The sequence below is a fragment of the Cariama cristata genome, unplaced genomic scaffold (assembly GCF_000690535.1).
Source record: "Cariama cristata isolate BGI_N322 unplaced genomic scaffold, ASM69053v1 scaffold44512, whole genome shotgun sequence".
NCBI lineage: Eukaryota > Metazoa > Chordata > Aves > Cariamiformes > Cariamidae > Cariama > Cariama cristata.
In genome coordinates, this window is record NW_009602911.1 from 1 (window position 1) to 8,338 (window position 8,338).

Sequence of the window (8,338 nt, forward strand, 5' to 3'; positions counted from 1 at the left end):
CTTCATATGGTTTTCTTTTTCCTTATTTCATATGCTGTTCACTTAAGGTGTGTTTCTTTGTGTTTTACTGTTGTAGTATATGCAGTTTCTTTTTTTCTGTTATCTCATTCCTTTCTTATTCTCTCTCTCTTTTTTTCCCTTTCAGTTTTCCTCTTGCTTTTGAGAAGTGTCATTGTTCACTTCTAGTGCACTCTCTTGACCTGAGTACTTTTCATCATATGGGAAATGTAAAACATGCAGTCTGATCCTGTTTTTCCAGTTATTTATTCCTGGGGTAATAAAGCTTGTGCTTGGAGTTTCTTTATGCTATATTAGGTGCAGAGTGCATTTCACGGTCTAAATGACAAGCGCAGACTTTGCAGGGGCTGCAGTGATAACTAAGCGTGTATAAGCTAACACGTAACCTCCTCCCCTTTGAATTTTCAGATAAAAAAGCAGAATTTGGGGGGTTGAATTGACTGTATATATGTGATTCTACCTCATCAGTGTTCGCTCAAGGTCAAATGCCATATTATAAATAGCATTTATATTTTTTACATCCAATTAATATTATCACTGAATTCCAGCTTTTGGTTTTGCTGCTGTCTTACATTGAAATTGTTTCACATTTGATTAGGAATAATAGAAATATTTTGAACAGCCCAAAGACTGGATTAGCAGCAGTGCGGTTTGGGAGAAAGTGTTCTCAGCGTGGCTCTACAGTGGAAGTTGTGGGTTTCTCCTCTCCTTACTTTTCAACTCATCACTTGAGACACTGCCTCAGGTCTAATTAATCAGCCATTATGTGGGTGAAGTTATTTCTATACAAACTGCAGAGATATCCACAAAGGTCTGTTCTTGCCAAGTTATATGAAGCACTTCTGCAGAAGCATGAGTCTGGCTACCTCCCAAATACCGGGACTAAAAAAGAAATAGCAGCATTTATTATTATTTTAATTACAGAACTGACAGACTCAGGCCACTGGGAGAAGAGACAGAGGCAGCACTAGGAAATGTGTTGGGTTTTTTTAACCTAAGCAAGAGAGAGAGAGGTACAGGGAAATGGAAAAAAAAAAACCTCTTTTTTCCTTATCCTACAAAAAGTAGGATATAATGCAAATGTGGTATCAAGTTTGTCTCACCATCACCCTTAAAATCACAGTTTAGTATGTGCTGAACAGATACAGGCTAACTGGTTCAGTTTGTGGGTTGTATGCAAATACGTATGAGACCCTTTCATGTGTAGCATAGGGTATATTGCATTACCTTGCAGTTAATATATAGGGATGTAAAAGTAGGCTACAGTTTGAACTGTACGAGTAACTGTAGCAAAGGTGGAGCTGTCAGCCTTAGCACTAACTCCTTTGTCAGAAAACCTGATAGATGTCGCATCCACGCTGAACTTGCGTTTGGACATTGCCAAGGAAGGGCAGCACATCTCTTCAGCCAAGGAGCCATGCTTTTTTTATAATTACTCTTGCATTTAATGACTGGTAATATTTTTGATGTAGTAGTGATTGCCATGAATTGGGACTGCATCAATAACCTGGGATATATGAGCTTTGGAGTCAATAGAAATCGACATAGCTTAGAAAGCTCACATAGAGTGCCAAGGGGGAAATGCAAGCAGAAACCTAACTAAATCCATTGTTATATCTACAACATTAATCACAAGTTGGTTCCTCTCACAGCTAGTGTGCTTCCTCTGAGCTCCAAACCAAAAATTCTAAAGGGCACTGACAGGCACTGTAAAAGAATGTAGTACTGTTTGCGTTTTTCAGGTAGAAAATGATAAAATCAGTATGTTTTAAGTCCATTGCTTGTAACATAAAGCAAAGGCTTGTCTTTCTGAAACTCTTGCAAAGGAGTGCAAAAAATAACTTGGGATAAGAATAACTGGAAATGTGCTCTGCTGCTCTGAATTTCTCACCACTTTGAGTAAGCTCAAAAACTTCCACTAGTAGATAACCTCATGACCAACTGAACCAGGTGAATCATTGCTCTGAAAAAAAGAAGTTGCACAAGTGGCATATCTGATTTCATTTTTGCCTGTGCAGTTCCCCCACTTCTTTTTCACAGAGTGCACCACGCTATTAGTAAACTATCCTGTTAGAATATACTTAGGAAAAGCATCCTGTCTCAGTCTGACTTCAAATTTGCACTGATTTTTAGTTTTTCAGATTTAAGTTTACTTCTTACCAACACAGTGACCGCTTGTGCTATACCCTGCTACAAGAGTCAGAGTTTGGATACCCCCTTAGTTTCCTCAGTCACTGCAGAACGGACTCATTAGCACGTACTGAATGTGATCAGCTGTTTGCTCCTATTGCATTTCAAGTTTGGAGTAAAATCAGAATATGACCTAAGATATTTCCATAATTATTTTCTTTTATCACCCCTAATTCCTCTTTTTCAGTATTAAACCTGTCATGGCCAATGTGCGTGACATACATCATCGGTGCATGAGTGGAATGCTAAATATCCTGTTACAATTCCTGTGGGATGTATACTCCTTAGTGTGGATTTCAGAGGCCCTTTACAAGAAATATCTAGAAGTCTGATACCGTGAAAAGATTTCTGAATTTACTGATTGCAACACACAGTTGGTTTAAGGAGTGGACAAAGTAAATGTCTGTCCATTGGTCTTACTAAGAAGTACATAGTGGTAAGGAAGCAAATTGCAAATGTAAGATTTATTGTTTACCAGCAATACCTCTTGACAAGAGGAATAAATCAATGTACAATAACAAATTAAAGGAGCTGTACTGGATCAGACGCAACTGACAGCCAGTTTCCAGCAGCTGTCAGATATCTAAAGGAGAATGAACAATATGAACATGATAAACACAATTAAAACTCCCCCCATGCAACCACTAGGCTAAAAGTATTATTTTTTTTTCAGAGGCTCTTGTGTTTTTTCTGCATATTTTTCTAATTGCCTTTTAACCCATGTAGATTTTCGATATCCTGCAACACCCCTATTTACTGTATTGTGAAGCAGAGAATAAGATTTCTCTCATGTCTTCTTCATAAATGTAATGATTTTATAGCTTTCTGCCTTAATTATCTCTCTTGGCTGAGGAACCTAGAGTATTCAGTCACTCCTTGTATAACCACCATCCTTACTTGCCCTTCTCTGTATCTTTTCTAATACATCTTTTTAGAAGTTAGGGGACAAGAAGCACATAGATTAGAAACACAGATTATTCAAACTGTGTGTGCCCATGGACTTCCACAGTGGACAGTGATGCTTTCTGCTTTCTTTGTTAATCCTGAGAATTCCTAGCATCTGCTTACGCTGTCAACTGAGCATTGAGTAACACATTACAGAGGTATCAGAGGAAAGAAGATCTGGGGATGTGGGGTCTGAAAATCTGGATAAAGTCATCATGTTATAGATGCTTCCATGAATATGATAGGTGGACAAGGAAAAGTCTCCTTGCAGTGAAAACCCATAAGTAGGAGCAGACCTGTGGTCCTCTGAGGAAATAACCAACATGCTTCCAGCATGCAGAGTCGCATTGGTCTATCACTGAGGGCAGGACGTAAGACAGAAATACAATTTGTAATGTTTGTGACAATATAAAGGGAAACTTTAACTGTGCTGCCCTCTTCTGTGTACTAGATAAGAAAAAAGGACAAGGATTTTTTTTAATCTATCTTTTCTTATAAGAGAACTTCAGTTTTGTGTCCAAATGTGCATTTATCATGCTTAGAATCGCTGCACCTTATATAAGGCTCCTGGTGGGGACCAGAATTAAAACATAGCTGCCCTTTTGCTTTAGGTGATAAAGTCCCTTGTGGGAAAAACTCCCATTTCCTTTTCATTTCAACAAATGAAAGCTTGAAGCAGGGACAAAAACTCACGGTCAGAGGGGAGACTTATGAATTTGAATTAGATTTACACTTCTTTATAACCCAGTACAGAATTTTTGGTGTCTTTTCCTGTGGTGAGTGATGTCATGGAATCACTCAGGTATAGTGTGCAGGAATTTGGATGAGAGAGGTTATCATCTGTTCCAGGAGAAACTCAGAATTTGTCCAGTTGGAATGTGCTGAGTTAGGCAAATTCCACATTTGCATCATAACAGTAATAGGCATCTCTGCTTCTTTTAAATGTCTCATTTCCTGCTTTACAAGGTATTCTGATGAAGACCTTCAAAATTCTTATTGTAGAATTATATTAGAATCAAATAAGCTTTCTTATTCTCACTTTAAATTGTCAAAGTTTTTTCTGATTTTATTCCTGAGAAAGAATGTAATAATAATTATGATAATCATAATATGCTTCTTTATCTACCACTTTCTCTCCAAAAAATATAAAATTATCAGGACCTCGGCTCATGATAAAATACATAGAGCAAGCACAAGCATAGACTAAGGTAATAGAATGGTATGAGGTGTGTACCTTTTTTAAAGAGGTTATAGACAGTAGACTTGAAAAATACTATTTTGTGAAAGCAAATGCAGATCTTGATTTCAAAGCCAACCCTAACTAGAAAAGCTGAATCAAAACTCCAGTGCTAAAAGTCTCTCAGTCCTGAAGATAAAAATGCAAAATCTTGATGCATATCAAGGACATTCTACACCCAACCAGTTACAGTGAAGCAGATAAGAAACAATTTTATTTCCCTATTTGTCTTATTCCTCACGCCAGCAACTTCCCCACATCCAGTGAATACCAGCGTACTGAAATCTTTGGCAAGGCAGTGGCATGCTGAGCTGCTGATCATGTTGGGGAAGCACCAGGGAACTGTTGCTCAGCTCTCAATCTCTGCATGTCTCATGTGAGGGCAGAGTTCCCTGTCAGAGGTTTCTTTGACAGGCACATTACAAAGTAAGTCTTTGGGCCTTAGGCATTTTAAGTGGACTTTCTTAACTTTCCAAATCATCAAAGCTACTTACATTCAAAGGACTCAGTGATCATCCCATTCTCTGGTGGTAATGAAATTCAGCAAACTGGTTGCACTTCATGACATTTTTCCCTGTTTGCAGTTTTGGAAATGAGATCAGCATCAGGCCTTGACAGTCTTTTCCCTTCTCTACACTTACTCACAGCAGTAATTAACACGAACCAGGCAAATGCTTCCTTGGCATCAGCCTCTCACGTCAAAAGCATCAACTCTGTGATTTCACTCCCTGCTCATGCACCCAGGGCTGTGGGGGGAAATGGTCTTTATTCAACAATTAATGTCAAAAAGCATATGATTAATACAGTAAATTGCTTTTCTGCAAAGGCTCTTTCTTTTCACACTCACCCCTTTCTTTCATAATCTTTACCAAAGAAAGGGTTATATCTTTGCATTGCTTCTCTGCTCAAGCACATCAGCACCACCAGAATCATTCAGATGAATCTACAGCCTTCTAAGGTAACAGCAGCATGTAGCTAGGCAACAAAAAAGAATATAGTATTTTTCAGGAAGGAGGACTTTTCTAGATGATCTCATACACATGCAGTGCTTTTTTTGCCTTATAAGAAGAAAACAGTTTATTGGAGAAATGAGTCTGTCATCCTGTCACCGTCAGGTCATATCGATCTATAGGCTTCCTTTGATTAGCTGTGACAGAAAATAACAATGCATTGTATACTGTTCCTATTTATTTCTCTGTCTCTATTACATATTTTTAAGTGTTTTTACAAAGACTAAAACCTGCAAATGATTTTATGGCAGATTTCATTAACTCTCATCCTAATTAAAACAGAATGCTTCAGTAATTACCAAGTCAGCTGAAATAAATTGTATCTCCGTTCAGCTGAAACTGTGTCAGCTTTAAAAAAGAGATTTTATGAGTGGAAAAGACATCCTGTTGTACGTACAATCCATCACTATATGTAAGGACAGAGCTGTTGTGAATGGTGAACACTGATTTTATGCTTGTGAAGGGATTTGGTTAAGTGCCAGCCAAAAAACCTGATGTGATCTAGCAGGCACAGCGTAGGCATCAGTGCCTTGGTGCTGCAGATGAGGATGATGAACCCAGCAAACAGAGGATGACAGAGGTGCCAGGCCAGCTTCTGGGCTTTGGGTGGACTCTTTCTGGCCTCGAGAGGCAGCAGGAGTTCTGAGATGCTGGATGAAGACATCTTCCCTTGTTTCTCATCCAGGTTTGTGCTGGCCAGGTCTCAGGTCAGCCACTGACCCATGTGAAATCGTAGCACTGTTTCCCAGGGTGCCATTACCAGCCCCTGAGCCACACCAGGATTCACTATCTCAGCTCACGATTTCATCCCCTGTTTCCTATTTCTCCTATGTTCCCTTTTCTACATCTCTCTAATTGGACAATTTCTCAGTACGCGCAAAAATGTGTTTAACTTGCAGAGCTTTCAGGTTTTGTTTCCCAGTCTCAGTGCAGCAGGGCCGGCTGTGCGGCTGGGACAGGCCATGCATGGCGCTGGCGGGAGACCTGTGGGCACCAGGGAAAGCATCTGTCCCGGAGAGGGGCAGTCCCGCTCAAGTTGTCTGTGTTTGTGAGAGCACGTGCTCCACGCATTCCAGTTTCTGTGGCAAGTATTTTTTCTGGTACAGACCTTGAATGTAGCTAATCAGACACATTACATCACAGTCTTGACAGCTTTCATGTAAGTATTTCCTCTCTTTGGGATGTTATTTTATTTGTGTATTCCATGTGGGATGCCTTCCATTCTTCCCACCAGGACGAAGGCACAATTCATACCACATTGTCTCTTTCATCTTCTCATTCTTCCTGGCAAAGCAGGAACTGCCCAGTTAGGCATGCAAGACAAAAACTGACAAAATTTATTTGTAGTCAGTGAAAGACTCAAGCAACGTTTAAGAGGATGAAGACCGGATCACAGTAAAACGTCAGAGAAAGGTACACTGTCTTTATAATATTCATAGCAAAGTTTCTGCAATTTTAAGGATTAGTAGAATATGTTGCAAGTGCTAAACTAGTATGATACATTAACTGATGTGTATACAATTTGCATCTAAGCTATAGTGTTTATTTATTCAGCCATAAAATGCAGAAAAGTGTTAATTATATGACTTGATAACTGCATAAGTACATCTCGTGTGGAGTTAAGTGCTTAGACTACAGATGAACTGAAATGTGTGCATGCAAATGGCATATGCATTTAAAGTAAGGCAGTTATGTTTGAGGTTAAAGCTGATACAATGTTTACTTTTTGTTTGAAAAAATAAACAAACTCTCCGTTGTTTTACTAGGAATCACCCAATATTCTTCTCACCAACAAAAATAAATGTGACAAGATTTCATCACTTCTATGCTAAAAATGTAATTCAGAGTGTAACCTCAATTAAAGCTGTAAGTTTGCAGGATCAGACCCAGAATGGCGAGTTTGAACGGGAACGGGAAGAAATTGTTTAAATAACAGCTCCTGTTCCAAGCTCCTAGTAAATTTTGTCATTAGTAAGAATCATTAATAAAGTAGAATTTGACAGGCTATTTACATTATTGACTTATGTTTCAAAAACCAATGTTTAAAACACATTGTTGTGAAAATAATTCAGTACCAATTTGAAGAGAAACAAATTATATGACTCATTCCTAATCATTATTTTCTGTCTACCTCAAAAGTAATTGTGTTTTTAAAAAAGTTGGCTGAAGTGTTAATGAAACTATTTTCTAATTTTCAGTAATAAAACTAGTTTTGTTCTATTAAAACTGTTAGGAAAAAAATTTGGAATTTATTGTTTTTCTCTGCAACATGGATGATTTATTTGTCACTTTGCAGAGGAAATAAAAAATAATGCTGCTTAGGTACCTTCATAATCCTTAGACAGAGCATGTGCCAGCTCTTCCATTAGCAGAAGTGTAGAGAAATCAAGCTGCCAGGCATCCTGGGGTTAAGCAAGCTCCTGACAATCTCCTGAGGTTATTTTAGTCAAAGCCATGTGTGACACATCTGAAGGGAACCCAGAGGAAACTAATTTGGGTAGATTAGGGAAAAAAGTGCTATGATAAGCCATCATCTCGAAGTTACAGCAAAATAATGGGGAGGATCACGTCCAGCAGAGAGGGTTTGGCAGTGATGACTTGCTGGTCACTTGGGTCTTCCTGCTTGGCTCAGCGTGGACACAGCTGCTGCCCACACTCTGGCCACTGCACTTACGATCTGGCAAAGTGTGCATCTCCCTTTATCGACTTAAAGCATTAGTTTTAGGTAGATACTTGTCCTCCCGATCCTCCCGCTGTTTGTGACTTACCTGCAGTGGGACAGCAAAGGCTTTCTTGTCAACTGCAGCAGCGTGAGGGCACTGATGGGATGGGCTGCCCAACAGCCCAGCAAGAGAGAGGGCAGAGGGGGGCCATGCTGTGGCCATGCCTCAGCTACAGGCCCCACGTGGGAATCTCCCCTTCAGGCAGCCAGCTTGTA